Source organism: Ziziphus jujuba, chromosome 6 (assembly GCF_031755915.1).
Source record: "Ziziphus jujuba cultivar Dongzao chromosome 6, ASM3175591v1".
In the NCBI taxonomy this organism is placed as follows: Eukaryota; Viridiplantae; Streptophyta; class Magnoliopsida; order Rosales; family Rhamnaceae; genus Ziziphus; species Ziziphus jujuba.
The window spans coordinates 3,632,087-3,654,623 of record NC_083384.1 but is presented as its reverse complement, the minus strand read 5'-3'; the positions used below and the strand labels follow the sequence as shown (position 1 = coordinate 3,654,623).

The 22,537-nt window shown below is 26.6% G+C and overlaps 1 pseudogene; it reads right to left on the bottom strand.

Annotated features, from left to right (window-relative positions):
- Positions 1-22,537, bottom strand: part of LOC125419355 (uncharacterized) — a 109,123-nt pseudogene that overhangs the window by 53,859 nt on the left and 32,727 nt on the right.

The following is a 22,537-nucleotide window of genomic DNA, read 5'->3' as shown; positions in this document are numbered from 1 at the left end:
ACGTGAAAAACAAAAATATTAAACAACCACCTTAGTATTTTTCCTTCACATTTTTAATAAATATTTTCAGTATTTACTTGTTGACGAACAATAAAAGAACTAATTAAAAAACAAAAAAAAATTATGATTGGAGGTATAGGCGATGCAGTTATATGTGAATGTGTTGCCTATTACCTTAATTTAAAAAAATTATTTTTAACAAACTTACAAATTTTTATAGCAAATATGCTGTACTTGAAACAAAAAAAATATATATATATATATATATTTTAGGGCAATGTTTACTATTTTTTTGTTTGCAATTTCCACTTAATTTATTTTTGTAATAATAAATAATTTGCTTGTTAAATTAAGGAGTTTTAAATTTTTTCTTTTATCATATCAAATATTAAGTGACACATTTTCTATTATAAACGTCCCCTTTTTTCATCTATTTTCTTAGTATTCATATAATTAAAGTTTGTGATTATGTAAACATAGATAAGTGGTTGGTTAATCATTTTGCATGAGTATAGCATTTAAACAATATAATTTAGATAAAATATAAGCATAGTATTAAAGGCAATGCTTTTCAAACACATATTCAGTGACGTCGAAAAGCAGCGTCGCGTATTTTTCTTTTTAGCGACCTTTTCACTTCGACAGTTTTTGAATGCGTCGTATATTTATAGAATTTTAACTAACTCTTTTGCCTCAGCATCGCGGTTTCATTTTTTTTAGATGCTTTTGTTTTGTAGCGTCACTAAGTTAGTGTCGCTAGATCTTAATTTTCGTGTAGTGTGAGCTTGTTAATTTTCCAGAAAACGACTTAGAAGACACACTACATAATGTTGCCTTTATCCACTTACCACACCAGGGAACCCCATATCAGATTCTTCTCCAAGAAATTCAACCCCCATATGTACAACCAATACACATAGTGAACCAAGAGACAAACCTGAAAACTCATACCATGTAACACATGCAAACCAAGAAGACCAGACCTACTAAACAACTCCAGCCCATGTAAACAATGAATTTACACTAACTACGTCTCATAATATCTCTCAAATAACAGCTGAAACATTACCAAATCAATTGAATACAGCAGCAATTGATCCACCTTTCAACCACTCTAATTGTCCTGTTTCTGTAGTGGACATGACAATAGATGAACAAACTGTTGAACCAGACACAAACACACATAAGATGATAACAAGACAAAAATTAAAGGCCAACCCATAGCTAGCATCTCAAATGGCATTGCTGTTATAACGGTGAACCAAAACATTAAAATCAGCCCTTCAAAGTCTTGAATGGTTTTAAGCTATGCAAGAAGAATTCACAGCCTTGCATGATAATAAATGGATGTTGTTGGTTCGAAATAGGTATACAAAACCAAGTATAAAAAAGATGGTTCCATAGATATGTTCAAAGCTCGTCTCATAGCCAAAGGCTTTACACAAATTGAAGGACAAGATTTTGAGGGAACATGCAGTCCTATAATCAAACATACCACTATAAGAATGATTATATCTACACCTATTACATGCAGGCAGACAATTCGACAGCTAAACATCAAGAATGCTTTTCTTCATGGCCAACTTAAAGAAACTATCTATGTGTAACAACCTCTAGGTTTTAGCACTTAATCTCATCCTTAACATGTGTATCTTCTAAGGAAATCATTGTATGGCCTTAAAAAGGCCCCCTGAGCATGGTTTGACAGACTTTCTCAATTTTTAATTCCTTTAGGCTTCATATGTTTCAGGGCTAATTCTTCATTCTTTATGTTTCAAAATTCTAATATTGTTGTGTTATTATTAATTTATGTAGATGATCTTTTAATACATAAAACAACCCTAACATTATCAATGATCTGGTTAGTAAAATGGGTGCAGAATTTGCCATTAAAAACCTAGGTAAACTGCGTTATTTTCTTGGACTTGAAGCAAGGTATTTTCAAGGGGGCTTTTTTTACATGTACGAAGTATAAGCATGATCTTCTATCTCTTGCAAAAAGGCTTGAAGTAGCTCCCATGAAAACACCTTTAGCTGTCAAAACAACAACTCAAATAAATGATAATGATCTTGTTGACGCAATTGAATATCGCAAGCTTGTTGGTAGCCTGCAATACATTACCTTCACTAGATTAGATATATCTCATACTATCAGGCATGCTTGCCAAAGCTTTCAAGAACCCACCATGTTGAATCTTGGAGAAGTTAAAAGAATACTAAGATATCTCAAGGGTACCATCACTTATGGTTTACATTTTCTATATCAAAGTTCCTTAAACTTGACAAGATACTGCAATGCTAACTGGATAGACTGTCTAACCACAAGATGAAGCATGAGTGGCTACTGCATCTTTCATAGCATTAATTGCATTTCCTGGTCCTCCAAGAAGTAACCAACAGGAGCTTGTTCCAGCACCAAAGCTAAATAACGAGCTATGGAAATAGTAACAACAGAAATAAAGTGGCTTACCTACCTGCTAAGAGACATTGGCATAACTCCGTACAGACGACCTCACCTACTGTGTGACAACATAAGTACCCTACACACAACCATTAATCCTATTTTACATGGACAAACGAAGCACATTCAGATCGACTACTACTTTTTCAAAGAAAAAGTAGCAATTGGACAGCTCATTAGTCGCTATATCCTTTCACACTTACAAGTTACAAATTTACAAACGAATCCATCTTTAGGAGAAGTATTTTAACTATTCAGGAATAAGCTTGGAGTTCATACAGCACCTTCTCCAAGCTTTAAGGGGCATGATAAAGAAGAAGAGAAGTCAAACACAAACATATCCATTGCATCAACTTCATCCACAGGTACGATTGCTCAATCATCACAAAAGCAATGTTCACTTTTTAAATCAAGAGATTTCTCATATGGCAAGGCTTGCAAGATTTCCATTGATAGAAAATGCCTTTAAGACATTGGTTCACCTCTTTTAGTATTTTTGAATTTTTTCTAACATAGGAAGATGTTAATTAGCTTCCTTGTTTGTTCAAAACCACACCTCTATAAATTCTATCAATTCTGTAAAGCTTAAATATATGAAATAATACACACAGTTGATTACCTTCTTCAATTTAAGCAGTATTCTTGCTAAAGTTCAAAGGCAACAACTAGGTTGCCAGCTGGCACTAGTCATATATATATATATAAGTAATAAACATGCATGCATGCATGTATTGTGTGTGGAACAATGCCATGATATGCATATTATCATGGCCTTTTATGTTATCGTATGTTGACATTGCCTACCTAGTGTAGTCATAATTAATATATCTGTATGTATGTGTGGTGCCATTACAATTTATGATATGACAACTTTATGTTACTTTTATGATATGCTATGGTCTTTCAAATGAACTATTATTAAATTGTGTTATCCTATGGTCTGCAAATATTTAGAAAACCAATTTTTCTTATGCATGTAACCAGGGGTGAAGCCTTGAGGGGCAAAGATTGTTTTTTTCCAAAAACAAAAAATTACAATAAAAAATTGTAATATACAACATTAGATTGTAAGGAAAAATAAAAATAAAAATCATAAATTTTAAATTAACAAAGCCATATAGAAATACATGCAATAATTTAAAATAATTTCCAATCTTTCTTTTAATAAAAATAAAAACTATATATTTTAAATTTAACACAGCCATATAGAAATGCATGCAATAATTTAAAATAATTTACAATTTTTCTTTTAAATTTTATATACAACTTATCATTTAAATTTAACAAAGATGTATAATTTATAGTTGCTAAACCGAGATATGTACATATATAATTGATATTTTAGTAAGAAATATATTATTTTAGTATATTTTTATTTTTGGGACATTGGTTGTATTGTCCCATGCCACAATCCATTAAATCGGTCTTCCATTATCATTCACGCCATCATAGATGAAGCCCCTAACGAATAAGCAAGTAATTCATCAACACTGAGATGAAGAAACAAACACCACTCTCCAATGCTAACATTTGGTGGATATGGAACATTTCCAATGCCACCAAAGTAATCATGGTGCTGCCCCTTATACTTTATAAGCTCTTTAGGCCCATTGAAAATTCGGCCAGATGTGAATAGACCGCGAGTGGCCATGCCTTGGATCTGCTAGCTTAGTTACCATATTTTTTAAGTACGTACCAAAGAAAATATCTCAATTGTTTGTTGTCTGTCAAAACTACATATTTACATATATTTATATATATATATATATATATAGAAAATTTGTGCTAGTATCGCATATTGTGCATGAGTTAGGCACATGACATATAGCTATAAATAAGTGGAAGCGAAAGTGATTGAGCATTAATTACTATATTAATATCTTATATATATATATGTATATTAATGTATATGCTTACAAATAAAAAACTATGGATCCAGGCCAGTAGCCAGGTGTGGTAATTAAATCATTTCAGCAAAATTTCCACACCTACCATACATCATAGTTTGAATTTACAATAAAAAAAAAAATTCCATTATTTTAAATAGGTTATTATATTTATTACATGTATTTTTTATTCAATTTTTTTAAATTTAAAATATATGGGGTTTATTTTTTTTTTCCACTTACCTTCAAATGTTGTATTCTACAATTTTTGATTGTAAATTTTTTTTTTGAAAAAACAATCTTGGCCTATAGGGCTCCGCACCTGGCTACATACATAGGAAGAATTAATTCTCTAAATATTTGCAGACCAAATGATAATACAATTTAATAATATTTCATTTGAAAGACTATAGCAAATCATAAAAGAGTTGACATATCATAAATTGTAATAGTAACATACATATATATTAATTATTGCTGAATCAGCTAGACAACCTCAATATATGATAAAGTTGACATAAAAGACCATGATAATATGCATATCATGGTACTTTATATTATTTGTAAACAACGATTATACATACTATGAATAAAGATATACTAAAATAATATCTTTCTTACTAAAATATCAATTATATATATACATATGTTGTTTCAGCAACTATAAATTATACATCTTTACTATTCAAAAAATAAATAAATGATCTATATGTCTTTCTTAACAAAGAACCAACTATAAAGAATGTATAGAAGATACATTTCATTTTTTGATAATTTTTTTTTTTGTTTTCGTATTTAAAATTAGATACAATACTTTTTGAGGTGATGGTTGCATGGTAAAAAAATTTAATTACTTTGTATAAGTCTTCAAGATGGTTGCATCAACAAACTAGCTAATAAAATATGATACTAAGATTAATTAAATTGAAAAATTATATTAAAATTAGTGCTAGAGGAGCTATGGCGTACAAGTATGTGAGGTGTCATGAGTATTGTCCAAGAAAATATATTAAAATTATGAAGTGCCAAAGGAGCACTAGAGTGCATACATGTGAGGTGTGGTGAGCAGTGTCCAAGAAAATACGTTAGAATTTTCTTCCGTCTCACACTGAATTCCTTTTAATTATTTATAATATTTTTCCTTCATTTTCATATTTCAAATTTATAATTTTTAAATTATAAATATAAATGAGAAAATATGTTAGAATTTTCTTCCCTCTCACATTGTATTCCTTATAATTATTTATAATATTTTCTCCTTCATTCTCATATTTCAAATTTATAATTTTTAAATTATAAATATAAATAATTTATCAAATCAATTTTATTTAACATTTTATACTATTTTAAATAATATATATATATATATATTATGAATAAAAATATATTAAAATGATATTTTTTTTAATGAAATATCAATTACATACATACATACCGCGGTTCAGGAACTAAACATTATGTATCTCTATTATTCAACAAAAAAAATAATAATAATGATCTATACATATCTTTGTTAAAAAAGAAAAAAACGTAAAAGAGATATATATTTTTTTTGATAATTTCTTTTTGTTTTCATTCCTAAAATTAGATACAGCACTTTTTCAATTGATGATTGCATGATTACATGTAAATAAAAATAAAAATAATCTATAAAAAAATAAAATGATAAGTTATTTATAAAATTTAAAAGAAAAATTGGATAATTATTTTAAATAAGTTATTATATTTATTACGTGCATTTTTTATATGGTTTTGTTAAATTTATAATATATGGCTTTTATTTTTATTTTTCACTACGATAAAATGTAGTATATTACAATTTTTTATTGTAAATTTTTTTTTTTTAAATCTTTGCCTGCAAGGTTCCATCCCTGGTAACATACATAAGAAAAATTGGTTCTCTAAATATTTGCAAACCAAAAGATAACAAAATTTAATTGAAAGATCATAAAACTAATAGCATATATTCATATTATCATGTGACCATACATCTAAATGCTAATTGCATGCATGCATGATTATATATATATAGACAGACATAAAAGTAAACTAATACAATATTAACTTAAATATAATATATACAAGCTAGCTAGCTTAATTATATAGTTTTTGACTATATTGTTGCATGCCACAATCTATTGAATCAATCTTCTATTATCACTCATGCCATCATAAACGAAGCCTCCTAATGAATGAACAAATGATTAATAAGCACTGAGATGAAGAAATGAACGCCGCTCTCTAGTGCTAACATTAGGTGGGTATGGAACATCTTCAGTACCACCAGATTAATTATGGTGCTGCCCATTATATGTTATAAGCTGTCTGGTGCCATTGAAAATTTGGCCAGATGTGAGCAGACCGCGAGTGGCTATGCCTTGGATGTGCTAGCTTAGTTACTATATTTTTAAGTACGTACCAAGAAAATAACTTAATCTATATGCTTACAAATAAAAAACTCTGGATTCAGCCCAATAGCTAGGTTCGGTAATTAATTCATTTTAGCAAAATTTTCACACCTACCATACATTATAGTTTAAAATATTGACATTTTTCATGAAATTTCCATGAAATTCCTATTTTTTAAGCAAGTTAAAAAAAAAAAATAGTTCTTAAGTAGAAACATATATAATTTCTACAATATCCGCTGAAATGTTTGATATTTCTTCATAATTTGCATAGAAATTTTTATCATAATATCCATATCAAATATTTCACAATTTGGTTAAAAAATCCATAATTTCCAAGGATATTTTCAAAATTTCCATGAAATTTTCATAGAAATTTTGGAAATACCTATGATTTTTTCATTAAATTTTTTTTTTCAAAAATTTTTATAAATATTAGTGATAGTTAGTAAAACTTTTTGCAACATTAATATTATTGATGGTTCTTTTTTAACTTTTAATTGTCTTCTAATAATTAGGCAAATAAAAATTTAAAAGAAAAATCACATTTAACAAACAACCATATTCTTAAGGAAAATTAGTATTACAAGTTACAAATTTACCTATTTATTAATATTGTTTTACAATAATTAATTCAATATTTGTGTAAATATTACAAATTAGATAAAAATTATAACATAGCAAAAATTGAAAGATATGCAAGAAATATATTTTCTATAAATCAAGATTCAAAATTTTGGTATTGATGGCATTTGATATATGCAAACCTAACCCTTAAATAGTCCTATCGATGATATATTAATAATTACATGCAAAATTATCAAGAAGCTACATATTTTAATTATTACTCCATACATTTCATATTTTAAAATGAGAATAAGAAAGATAGAAACAATTCTCAACCACTCAAGAGTTTTTTATGGTATTGAAATGACATTGATAAAATAAAATGTAATTATAATAATTGTTCTTTATATCTTAATTAATAAATAATTTTATTAAATATGTTTTTTTTTTGTATTTCTTATTAATAATGGTATATTTTTAACTATTAGCACTTATTATTAATTAATTGATTAAAAGAAATATAATATACATTGAATATTTTTACAATTTTAATAGTCAATTTGATAATTAATTAATTAAACAAGTTAAATTTAAAATTTCAATAAAATATTTTATTTTTTTAAATAAATTTCTATCAATTTCCATAATTTTTTAAGAGTTTTTATTGATATTTGATAATTTCCATAGATATTTCTATATTTTGAGCCCTCGAAATTTATATCATTGCTAAAATTTTGAACATTGCCACACAATGGTTCACATATGATATAGATGTAGATTAATATATATTTTGCATTTTAATGCCTTAACTTATTTACATACATAAGCGTAGCAAAATAATTAATTTATGCATTTAATTTATTTGTTTTTTTAATTTTAAACTAATGATTTTTTAATTTATTTATTTTTAATTTTAAATTAATGATTTTTTAAATTTAAATAAAGTATGAAAAGTTTAATTGCTTTAAAATTGAAAAGCATTAGGCGACGCTTTTAATATTAAAAGCATCACGTATTGTCTTAATCTTTTTAATTTTGTTTAATTTTATGTTTTACTCATATGCATATGAATGTTAAATAAATTAATTAGTAATAAGAAGAAAAATAATTAATCCATGCATTTAATTTATAAACTTTAAATTGATGATGTTTTAAATTACTATAAAATTTGATAAATTTAATTATTTCAAAATTGAAAAGTATCAAACTACACTTTTAGCATCAAAAGCATAACCTGTTCTGTTAAGTTTTAGTATTTTAATTAATTTTATGTTTTAATATTATGTATATAAAGATTAAGCATATTAAATAGCAATAAGAAGCAAAGTAATTAATCTATTCATTTAATTTATTTTTATTTCAATTTTAAATTAATTCTTCTTTAAAATAATAAAATTTTGACATGATTAATTATTTAATAATTTAAAAGGATTAGGTGACATTTTTAATATCAAAAGCACAACCTATTTGTCTTAATTTTTTGAAATTTTAATTAATTATATGTTTTATTTATATGTACATAAATATTAAATATATTAATTAACAATATGAAGCAAAACAATTAATCTATTCATGTAATTTATTTGCTTTTCAATTTTAAATTAATAATAGTTTGACAAAATTAAATATTTTATAATTTACAATTATTAGACGATGCTTTTAATATCAAAAGCATTGCCTATTGGCTTAAATCTTGGAATTTTATATAATTTTATGTTTTATTCATATGTATATGAATATTAAATATATTAATTAACAATATGGAGCAAAATAATTAATCTATGTATCTAATTTATTTGTATTTTAATTTTAAATCAATAAAAATTTTGATAAATTTAATTATTTTAAAATTGAAAACCATTAGACGACGCTTTTAACATCAAAAGTGTCGCTTGTTGTGTTAATTTGTGATATTTTAATTAATTTTAGTTTTTATTGTTATGTATATAAATATTAAATATATTAACAAGTAATATGAAGCAAAATAATTATTCTATGCATTTAATTTAATAAAAGTTTAATAAATTTAATTATTTTAAAATTGAAAACCATCAGGCATTGCTTGTAGCATCAAAAGTGTTGCTTGTTGAGTTAATTTTTTGTATTTTAGTCAATTTATTTTTTATTTTACATATATGAATATTACATATATTAATTAGCAATATGAAGCAAAATAATTAATATATTTATCTAATTTTTGTGTATTTCATTTTTAAAGTAATTATTTTTTAAACTAATAAAATTTTGGCAAAATTAGTTATTTTATAATTTAAAAGCACTAGGCGATGCTTCTAACATCAAAAGCATCGCCTATTCTCTTAATTTTTGAAATTTTATTTAATTTTATATTTTATTCATAAGTATATGTATATATATATTAAATATATTAATTAGCAATAAGAAACAAAATAATTAATCTATGCTTTCAATTAATTTGTGTTTCAATTTTAAATTAATGATTTTTTAAATTAATAAAAAGTTTGATAAATTTATTTATTTTAAAATTGAAAAGCCCCAGACGATGTTTTTAGAATCAAAAGCGTAACCTATTATGTTAACTTTTGGTATTTTAATTAATTTTTTGTTTTAATATTATGTATATAAATATTAAGTATATTAAATAGCAATATGAAGCAAAATAATTAATCTATTCATTTAATTTATTTTTATTTCGGTTTTAAATTAATTATTTTTTAAACTAATAAAAGTTTTCACAAAATTAATTATTTTACAATTTAAAAGGATTAGCCGATACTTTTAACATCAAAAGCGTTGCCTATTATCTTAATCTTTTGAATTCTATTTAATTTTTTTGTTTTATTCGTATGTATATAAATATTAAATATATTAATTAGTAGTATAAAGCAAAGCAATTGATATATTTGTGTAATTTATTTGTGTTTTAATTTTAAATTAATTATTTTTTCAATTAATAAGAGTTTGAAAAAATTAAATATTTTATAATTTAAAAGCATGAAGCCACGCTTTTAACTTTAAAAGCATTGCATATTGTCTTAATATTTGGAATTGTATTTAATTTTATGTTTTATTCATATATATAAATATTAAATATATTAATTAGCAACTTGAAGCAAAAAAATTAATCTATGCATTTAATTATTTGTGTTTCAACTTTTAAATAATGATTTTTCTAAATAATAAAAAGTTTGATAAATTTAATTATTTTAAAATTGAAAACCATTAGGCAACGCTTTTAATACTAAAGGAGTCACCTGTTGTGTTAATTTTTTGTATTTTAATTAATATTATGTTTCATTATTATGTATATAAATATTAAATATATTAATTAGTAATATAAAATAAAATAATAAATTTATTCGTTTAATTTATTTGTGTTTCATTTTTATATTAATCATTTTTTAAATAAATAAAAATTTGGTAAAATTGATTATTTTATATTTTAAAAGCATTAGGTGACACTTTTAACATTATGTGACACTTTTAAATTAATAATTTTTAAAATTAAAAAAGAGTTTGGAAAACTTAATTCTTTTAAAAGGAAATGTATCAAGCGATGCTTTTAGCATAAAAAATGTTGCCTATTGTGTTAATTTTTTTGTATTTTAATTATTTTATGTTTTATTATTATGTATATAAATATTAAATGTATTAATTAGCAATATGAAACAAAATTATTAATAAACATATTTAAAATTGATGATTTTTTAAATTAATAAAATTGTTTGATAAATTTAATTATTTTAAAATTAAAAAGCACCAGATGATGCTTTTAGCATCCAAAAAGTCGGCTATTGTGTTAATTTTTGGTATTTTAATTAATTTTATTTTTTTATTATGTATATAAATACTAGATATATTAATTGGCAATAGGAAGTAAAATAATTAATTTATTCATTTAATTTGTTTTATTTTTTATATAAAAGTGTCGACTGCTGTGTTAATTTTTGGTATTTTAACTAATTTTATATTTTATTCTTATGTGTGTATATATATATATATATATATATTAAATATATTACTTAACAATATGAACTAAGATAGTTAATCTCATTTAATTTATTTGTGTATCAATTTAAAATTAATGATTTTTTAAACTAATAAAAAGATTGAGAGGTTGAATTTTTTTGAAATTGAAAAACATAGGCGATCCTTTTAGCCAAAAAAAAAAGGTGCCTATTTTGTTAATTTTTTGTATTTTAACTAATTTTATATTTTATTATTATTTATATAAATTAGATATAAAATTAGCAATATGAAGCAAAATAATTAATCTATTGATTTAATTTATTTGTCTTTCAATTTTAAACTAATTATTTTTTAAATTAATAACAAATTTATGAAGTTTGAAAGCATTAGGCAATGCTTTTAACATTAAAAGCATTGCCTATTATCTTAATTATTGAAATTTTATTTAATTTTGTGCTTTATTATCTATATAAATGTGAAGCAAAATAATTAATTTATCATTTAATTAATTCTGGCTTCAATTTTAAATTAATGATTTTTTAAATTAATAAAAAATTTAACAAATTTAATTATTTTAAAATTGAAAAACTGCAGGTAAAGCTTTTAGTGTCAAAAATGTCGCCTATAGTGTTGTCTTCTAGCATTTTAATTAATTTTATATTTTAATATTATGTATATAAATATTAAGCATATTAAATAGCAATATAAAACAAAATAATTAATCTATTGATTTAATTTATTTGTATTTCATTTTTAAATTAATAAAAAATTTGAGAAATTTAATTATTTTCAAATTGAAAAGCATCAGGTGGTGTTTTAATGTCTTAAATGTCGCCTGTTACATTAATTTTTGATATTTTAACAATTTTATGTTTTATTCATATATTTATAAATATTAAATGTATTAATTAGGAATATAAAACAAAATATTTAATCTATTCATTTAATATATTTACATTTCAATTTTAAATTAATAAAAGCTCGATAAAATCAATTATTTTATAATTTGAAAGGATTGAGGACGCTTTTAATGTAAAAAAATGTCATCTATTGCCTTAAATTTTGGAATTTCAATTAATTTTATATTTTATCTATATGTATGTAAATATTAAATAAATTAGTTAGCAATATGAAGCAAAATTAATTAATCTATGCATTTAATTTATTTGTAATTTAATTTTAAATTAATAATTTTTTAAATAAATAAAAAGTTCGAGAAGTTTAATTGTTTTAAAATTGAAAAGCATTAGACGACGCTTTTAGCATCAAAAGTATTGCCTCTTGTGTTCTTAAAAAGATTCAGGGATGCTTTTAACATCAAAAAAGGTTGCATGTTATGTCAACTTTTTATATTTTAACTATTTTTATGTTTTAATATTATATATATTAATATTAAGTATATTAAATTGAAGCAAAATAATTAACATATTCATTTAATTTATTTGTGTTTCAATTTTAAATTAATTATTTTCTATGTTATTTTGACAAAAATAATTATTTCAAAATTGAAAATTATCAGTTGAAGCTTTTAGAATTAAAACCATCATCTTTTGTATTAATTTTTGTTATCTTAAATAATTTTATGTTTTACTATTTATGTATATTAAAATTAGCAATATGAAGCAAAATAATTAATTTATTGATTTAATTTATTTGTCTTTCAATTTTAAACTAATTATTTTTAAGTTAATAAAAAGTTTGACAAGTTTAATTGTTTTAAAATTGAAAAACATCAGGCAATGCTTTTAACATCGAAAGCATTGCCTATTATCTTAATTCTTGAAATTTTATTTAATTTTGTGTTTCATTCATATGTATATAAATATTAAATATATTAATTAGTAATTTGAAGCAAAATAATTAATTTATGCATTTAATTAATTTGTGTTCCAATTTTAAATTAATAATAAGTTTGACAAATTTAATTATTTTAAACTTGAAAAGCAATAGGTGAAGCTTTCAGTGTCAAAAGCATTGCTTATTGGATTATCTTCAAGCATTTTAATTAATTTTATGTTTTAATATTATGTATAAAAATATTAAGCATATTAAATAAAAATATAAAGAAAAATAATTAATCTAATGATTTAATTTACTTGTATTTCATTTTGAAATTAATTAAAAGTTTGAAAAATTTAATTATTTTAAAATTGAAGAGCATCAGATGGCAGTTTTAACGTCAAAAGCATCGCTTGTTGCATTAATTGAGACATTAGCTATATTATCCCATGCCACCATCCATTGAATCTGTCTTCCATTATCATTCATGCGATCATAGACGAAACCCCCTGATGAGTGAACAAGGGATTCATTAGCTCTAAGATGAAGAAACGAATGCTGTTCTTCAATGGCAACATTTGGTGGGTATGGAACATTTCCAGTGCCACAAGACCAATCATGGTGCTGTCCCTTATACTTTATAATCTATCTAATGCCATTGAAAATTGGTCAGATGTGAACAAACCACCAGTGGCCATACCTTGGATCTACTAGCTTAGTTACTATATTTTTAAGTGCGTACCAAAGAAAATAACTCAATTGTTCATTGTCTGTCAAAACTACATATCTACATATATATATATATATATATAGAAAATTTTTGCTGGTGCTACGCATCAGGCATGAGCAAGGCATGTGACATATAACTATAAATATGTGGAAGAACAAGTAATTGGGCATTAATTACTGCATCAATATCTTACACACACACACACACACACACATATATATATATTATTGTATATGCTTACAAATAAAAAAACTCTAGATCCGCCCAGTAACTAGGTTGGGTAATTAATCATTTCAGCAAAATTTCCAAACCTTTTATACATCATAGTTTAAATTTACAATTAAAAAATTTTCCATTATCTTAAATAGGTTATATTATATTTATTACGTGGATTTTTAATATGGTTTTCATGAATTTAAAATATATGGTTTTTGTTTTGTTTTGTTTTGTTTTGTTTTTTTTTTTTTCGTGTTACAATTAAATGTTGTATTTTACAATTTTCTATCGTAAATTTGTTTTTTTTTTTTTTTAAATCTTGGCCGGCATAGCTCCACCCCTTATTACATACATAAAAGGAAATGGTTCTTTAAATATTTGCAGACCAAAGGATAATACAATTTAATAATATTTCATTTCAATTACCATAGTATATCATAAAAGTAACATAAACTCGCCATATTATAAACTATAATGGTACCAACCACGCGTACAAACATACATATTCATTATTATTGCATAAGTTAGGCATCCTCAACATACGATTAAGTTGACATAAAAGGCCATGATAATATGCATATCATGGTATTTTATATTATTTTTAAACAAATATTATACATACTGTGAATAAAAATAAACTAAAATAATATATTTTTTACTAAAATATCAATTATATATATAGTACATTGTTTCAACAACTATACGTCTTTCTTATCATAGAACCAACTATAAAAAATGTATGAAAGATATACTTCATTTTTTTATATCTTTTTTTTTTTTTTAGTTGACGTTGCATGGTAAAATAATTTAATTACTTTGTATAAATTTTTGGGATGGTTGCATCGACAGATTAGCTAATGAAATATGATGCTAAAATTAATTAAATTGAAAACTTATATTAAAATTGGTACCAGATGAGCAGTGGAGTGCATGCATGTGAGGTGTCGTGAGTAGTGTCCAAAAAAATATGTTAAAATTATGGCGTGCTAGAGGAGCAGTGGAGTGCATGCATGTGAGGTGTGGTGATTATCCATGAAAATATGTTATAACAATTTCTCCTTAATGCTCATAGTTCAAATTTATAATTTTTAAATTATAAATATAAATAATTTATCAATTGAATCAATTTTATTTAACATTTCATATTATTTTAAACAAATAAAAATATATATATATATATATTATAAATAAAAATATATTAAAAATAATATCATTTTTAATGAAATATCAATTTCATACATATATACCGTGATCCAAGAACTAAAAATTATGCACTCCTATTATTCAAAAAAAAAAATAATAAAATAAATATCTATACATCTTTGTTAACAAAGAAAAAATGTGTAGAAGATATATTTTACTTTTTGATAATTGTTTTTTTTTTCATATCTAAAATTAGATACAGTACTTTTTTAATTGATGATTGCATGATTAAATAAATTTAATTACTTTGTATAAGTTTTTGAGATAGTTGCATCCACAAATTAGCTAATAAAATATGATACTAAGATTAATTAGATTAAAAATATTTTGTTCGCTCTAGAGCACTACAGACTCTTTAGTACTTCTTTTATTCTTATCATGAGCAATAAGTTAGAATTTTCTTCCGTCTTACATTGTGTTTCTTTTAATTATTTAAAATAAATTTTCCTTTTTGTTCACTATTTTAAATTTATAATTTTTAAATTATAACACCAGCTAGCGTTGAATGGAATGTAATAAAACAAAATCTGCCTCTCAATCACAACTCTAGCAGCTATGATGGATACTTGGCCCATATTTCGATTATTGATGGCAATTTCCCTAAAACTCATGATAAAGAAGAAGAGATGTCAAACACAGACATATCCACTGCATCCATTGCATCAATGTCATTCACTGCCACGATTGTTCAATCATAAAAAAAGCAACTTTCACTTTCTAAGTCAAGAGATTTCTCATATTGCAAGACTTGCAAGATTTCCGTTGACAAAAAATGCCTTTAAGACAATAGTTGACCTCTTTTAATATTTTTGAATTTTGTCTAATATAGGAAGATGTAATTAGCTTTCATCTTAATCATAACTTCCTTCTTTGCTCAAAATCGCACCTCTATAAATTCTCTCCATTCTATAAAGTTTACATACAAGAAATAATACACATAGTTGGTTATTACCTTCTTCATGGTATCAGAGCATTATTCACACATACCACTATTATGGATTCTCAAAACGAATTTCTTCATAGCCAAGTACTAGCACCAAAGCTTTTGTTCCACAAGAACCCATCATAGTCGTTCAATCTTTTCACCAGTGTACCAATTTGATTTCAATCAAATTGAATGCCCTAAACTTTCTCTTTTATCATTTAGTTTCTCTTTTATCTAATTTAATGGATAAGTTTATTTTGGACAATGTGGTCGTGGAAGAAGTCGTAGAGATCATGGTGGTGGCCATTTCAATTCAAAAGGAAAAGGCTTTAGTCCAGTAGGGAACTTCTCTGAAACCAAGAAACCAAAAATCAAAACCAATATTGAGGGCAATTCTGGATGAAATAGTAAAGGTAAAATTATTTGTCAAATATCACTACAAAAAATTTAGGCAATGACTACAAAAAATTCTAGTGACAGATGAAAATTTATCACTTTATATTGGCAATTAGTGACGAAAAATTTCTTTGTCACATTTAGTGACTGGGTCATTGAGTTAGTGATAAATTCTTACTTTATCACCTACTTTTGTAACTAGTTGCCCTTTAAAGTTTGGAGGCAATTTTTTTTTTTTTGAATTTATTTGTTGTTAATAGTGACAAAATTTTATGTTTGTAACTAATTTTAAGATATTCGATGTAATAGATAATTTTAGACACTACTGTGACAAATAAAAAGCTATCAGTTTATATAGGCGATCGGTGAAAAAATTGTTTTTGTCAGATTTAATGATTGGATCATTTAATTAATGATAAATTCTTATTTTGTCACCTACACTTGTAACTAATTGCCCTTTGAAGGTAAATTTTTTTTTTTTAATTTATTGATGTCAATGGTGACAAATATTTTACATTTGTAACAAATCCTACTAAATAGATAACGCTGACAAAGATATTGAATAGATAACTTTAGATACTACTATGACAAATGAAAACTTGTCAGTTTATAGAGGTGATTGGGCAAAAATTTTTGTTATTACATTTAATGATTGGGTCATTTAATTAGTGATGTCACCTATATTTGTAACTAATTACTCTTTGGAGGGAAATTTTTTTTTTATGACAATGGTGACAAATATTTTTTGTAACTAATTTAAATATAAATATGAAAAGAAAAGAGGACACTGCCTTTGATGAAGCTTTCTTCTTCTCCAGCCTACAACCCCAATGCTTTACAAAAACCACACAGGCCACTTTCATTGGAAAATCGCTCTAATCTTGACACCAATCCACCACACCTCCACCTCAACCACCAAGTCCAATCTGCCAATGATTGAACCATGGTGAGAATACTCCAAATGACTACCCGATGCATCGGGGAAGAGCTGAACTCGAGCGATCACTATTTCATTTAGATCATTGAAAGTTTGTGGTTCTTAAATCTTTGGCCCAACCTTTTCCACCATTATTGGATTTCTTGAGCTTGAATCGAAGCTCAGATTGGCTTGAAATTTACTCATTGGTATTAAAATGGAAGTTTCATTCTAGGATACTTCCAACTATATACGATAGTATTCAATGCATGATATTGTACGCTTTTGTTATTGGTTTTTCCAAGCTCAATTTGTTTCTTTACCATGACTATATATATATGTTGTTAGTTTCAGATGTAATTGACCATGGTGAACTGAGAGATAGAAAAGAGCTAGCTAGCTTGTTATCTATTTTTTAACCCGAATGAGTTAAGTTATTAACCATTGAAAGTTATAAGCATTCATTTTTCTTGTCTTGGCTAAACACACTGGGTCCTTGATTCTTACTGCAATTTTTATGTGGAGATATAGCATAGATGACATACTCTGGTTTGAAGTGAGCCACAGTTTCTAGGTAGTTGGAGGACATGTAATAGGATTATGAGTTGTGAGTTGGGACTATTATTTTCCATCTAAATCCATGAATGTTTTGTTACCAAGGTTTGTGGGCCATCAGTAAAGCCTTTGCAATGCTCAACTATTACTAAGGTCTAGAAGCTTCTTGCTTTGAGCAGGGATTTTTTTCTAAGATTACACCATTGCATAAGTGATGCTAGTGGTAAACAAGACTTGAGAGTTTTTAAAGTTTATATATATATATATATTATAAGCAATTTTGAGAGTTTTTAATTAAGTGATAATAACATAGAGGATATGAAGGTTACGATGCTATAGTAGGGCAGCAACTTGTCAAGAGAAATGGTTCATGAGAAAAACTTTATTATATATGTAGCTGCGGTTAATATGAGTGAATATCAAACCTCAAGTTGATTATTTCATTAATTTTTTTGCTTGGGTGTATCTAGGAGCTTTTTATATAGGAGTCTAATATTACATTGTGTCACTTTGATTTGGTGTGGTGTCACACTAGCATGCCATTTTGTGTAAAATTCAACTCTTCATTTTGGTGTAGTTGGTATTAATTTTGGGTGGTTACCTCTATTGGCTTTACCCTTATAAACATGCATGAGTTTGGTAGCTTTTTGTCCACTCTTTTAGCCCCTTAGTTAGCATTTCAGGTCATGGTAGCACCTGCCTTGAATACAGTCAGTGTCAAGTCTTTCTAATTGTAATGGAAATGCCTTTAGGTTTTGATAAATTATTTTCCTTGAATGATTTTTGACAAAGGTCATGCTTTGAGTATGTTTAGCTCAATGATTCTAAGGAACATGATGCAGAAACATCATTAATGAAGAAGGTCAATCATATATGCTCTATATATTTCATTCTTTTCTTTTATTATTGTTTAGGATCTTTAGAGATGATTGCTACTTTGAAAGATGGAGATGGACATTAGTTAGATGGTATAGGCAACAATCATGTCCCCCCTACCCCAGAAATAGAGAATGTTTTTCTTTATTTTTTCCCTTTTAGTGTAAGCTTATTGTATTTGGTACACCTTGTATAGTACATATATATATTTTCACGTGCATATATAGTAATATGAACTATAACTTTCACACTTTGTCTGTAATAGCTAAATATGATTATTCCTTCGGAAATGGTAAAGGACTAATGGAATGGGGTTAGATTGACCCACATTAACGAAGAGGTGGGAATGCTTGGCTGGTAAAGGACCCACATCTGAAACGCATCGTGCTTTAAGTGCAACAAATACCTCGGCAGATCTTTGGCACCAATGCTTGGGACATCCCACTCTAAGGGCTTTAAAAACTTTACATTCCAATAATGTTATTAATGTTTCCAGTTGGACAAATAAGTTCAGTGTTTGTGCTAGTTGTCAATTAGGGAAGAGCTGCAAACTTCCTTTCTCTTTATTTAATAAAACTTCATTGTTTCCTTTGGAAAAAATCCATTGTGATATTTGGGGACCAGCCCCAACATTTTCAACACAAAAATACTGTTTGTATATTACTTTCATTGATGATTATTCCAGGTACACTAGGCTATTTCCTTTGTGTAAAAATCAAAATGTTTTAAATGTTTCCGTAAATTTCAAAGAATGGTAGAGAACCAATTCGAAAGATGAATTAAAATTCTTTAGAGTGATGGAGGCGGTAAGTTTATATCTTCAGCTTTCAAGGAATACTTAGGTAAGTATGCAATTGTTCATCAAACGTCCTATCCAGAAACCTCAGAACAAAATGGGGTTGCTAAAAGGAAACACAGGCATGTGGTGGAAATGGATTTAACTATGATGTTCCATGCAATGTACCCATGAAATTATGGGTGCAGGCTTTCTTAACTTCAACTTTTCACATTAACATATTACCTTCATCTGTTTTAAAAACTGGAACCCCATATCTTCGTCTACTTAAAAGGCATCCAAATTATCAAAGTTTGAGACTCTTTTGTTGTAGGTGCTATCCTTATTTTCGGAATTATGCAATAAATAAATTTTCAAAGAAAACTCTTCTTTGCATCTTCATTGGATACAGCTCACAACATAAAGGATTTCATTGTTTCCATCCAACAACCAATCAAGTCTACATCAACAGGCATGTTGTCTTTGATGAACAATATTTTCCATACTTATCTACCAATATTAACCCATAAAAACATCTTAAGCCTGTTAAATTTCCAGAAAACAACTTAGAAGACACACGACATAATGCTCTTGATTGCCTTTATCCACTTACCACACCTTGGAACCCCATATCAGATTCTTCTCCAAGAAATTCAACTCCCATATGTACACCCAATACACACTGTGAACCAAGAGACAAACCTGAAAACTCATACCATGTAACACATGCAAACCAAGAAGACCAAACCTTTTAACAACTCCAACACATGCAAACAGTGAATTAGCACCAACTACATCTCATAATATCTATCAAATAACAGCTGAAACATTATCAAATCAATTGAACACATCAATAATTGATCTAGCTTCCAACCATCTAAGTATCCTATTGCTTATTAGGACATGACAACAGATGAACAAACTGTTGAATAAAACACTAATACATATCAAATGATAAAAAGACAAAAATTAAAGGCCAACTTATAACTAGCATCTTAAATGGCATTGATGTCATAACGGCAGAACCAAAAACATTGAAATCACCCATTCAAAATCTTGAATGATTTTAAGCTATGCAAGAAGAATTCATAGCCTTGCATGATAATAACACTTGGTAATTAGTTCCACGACTGACATACATCAATGTTGTTGGTACGAAATAGGTATACAAAACCAAGAATAAAGAAGATGGTTCCGTTGATAGGTTCAAAGCTCATCTCATAGCCAAAGGCTTTACACAAATTGAAGGATAAGATTTTGATGAATAAAGTCTTGTAATCAAACATACCACTATAAGAATGATTAAATCTATAGCTGTTACATGCAGGCAGAGAATTCAATAGCTAGACATCAAGAATGCTTTTTTTCATGGCCAACTTAAAGAAAATGTCTATATGGAACAACCTCCAGGTTTCACCTCTTCATCTCATCCTCAACATGTGTGTCTTATAAGGAAATCATTGTATGGCCTTAAAAAGGCCCCCCGAGCATGGTGTGATAGACTTTCTTAATTTTTAATTTCTTTAGGCTTCATATGTAACAGGGCCAATTCTTCACTCTTTGAGTTTGAAAATTCTAATATTGTTATGTTATTATTAATTTATGTCAATGATCTTTTAATAATAGGAAACAACTCTAACATTATCAATGATTTGGTTAATAAAATGGGTGCAGAATCTACCATTAAAGACCGAGGTAAATTGCATTATTTTCTTGGACTAGAAGCAAGGTATTTTCAAGGGCGCATGTTTTTTATACATAAAAAGTACATACATGATCTATCTCGTGAAAAAATGCTTGAAGCAGCTCCCATGAAAACACCTTTAGCTATCAAAACAACAACTTAAACAAATGATAATGATCTTGTTGACACAACTAAATATCGTAAGCTTGTTGGTAGCCTACAATACCTTACCTTCACTAGATTAGACATGTCTCATACTGTCAGGTATGCTTGCCAGAGCTTTTAAGAACCCACCGTGTTGAATCTTTGAGAAGTTAAAAGAATACTAAGATGTCTCAAGGGTACCATCACATATGGGTTACATTTTCTATCTCAAAGTTCCTTTAGCTTGATAAGATACTACTATGTCAATTGGATAGGTTGTCCAACCCCAAGACCAAGCACGAGTGGCTACTACATCTTTCTTGGCATAAATTGCATCTCCTGGTCCTCCAAGAAGCAACCAGCAATAGCTTGTTCTAGCACTGAGGTTGAATATCAAGCGATGGCAACAACAATGACAAAAATAATGTGGCTCACCTACTTACTAGGAGACATTGGCATAACCCTATACAGACATTCTGACCTATTGTGTGACAACATAGGTACCTTACGCATGACCATTAATCCTACTTTACATGGACAAACGAAGCACATTCATATTGATTACCACTTTGTCAGAGAAAAAGTAGCAGTTGGACAGCTCATCAGTCGTTATATCCTTTCATATGTACAAGTTACAAATACAAAAATCAAGCCACTTTCGGCAGCAGTGTTTAAACTATTTAGGAATAAGCTTAGAGTTCATACAACACCTTCTCTAAGCTTTGGGGGCACGATAAAGAAGAAGAGAAGTCAAACATAAATATATCCACTGAATCAATGTCATCCACAGCTACAATTGCTCAATCATCCAAAAAGCAACATTCACTAAGAGATTTCTCATATGGCAAGACTTGCAAGATTTCCATCGACAAAAAATGCCTTTAAGACATTAGTTGACCTCTTTTAATATTTTTGAATTTATGTTCATTAACTTCCTTATTGATTATCACTTCCTTCTTTGCTCAAAAGCACATCTCTATAAATTCTATCCATTCTGTAAAGCTTAAATACATGAAATAACACACATAGTTCATTATCTTCTTTAACTCGGGCAGTACTCTCTCCACA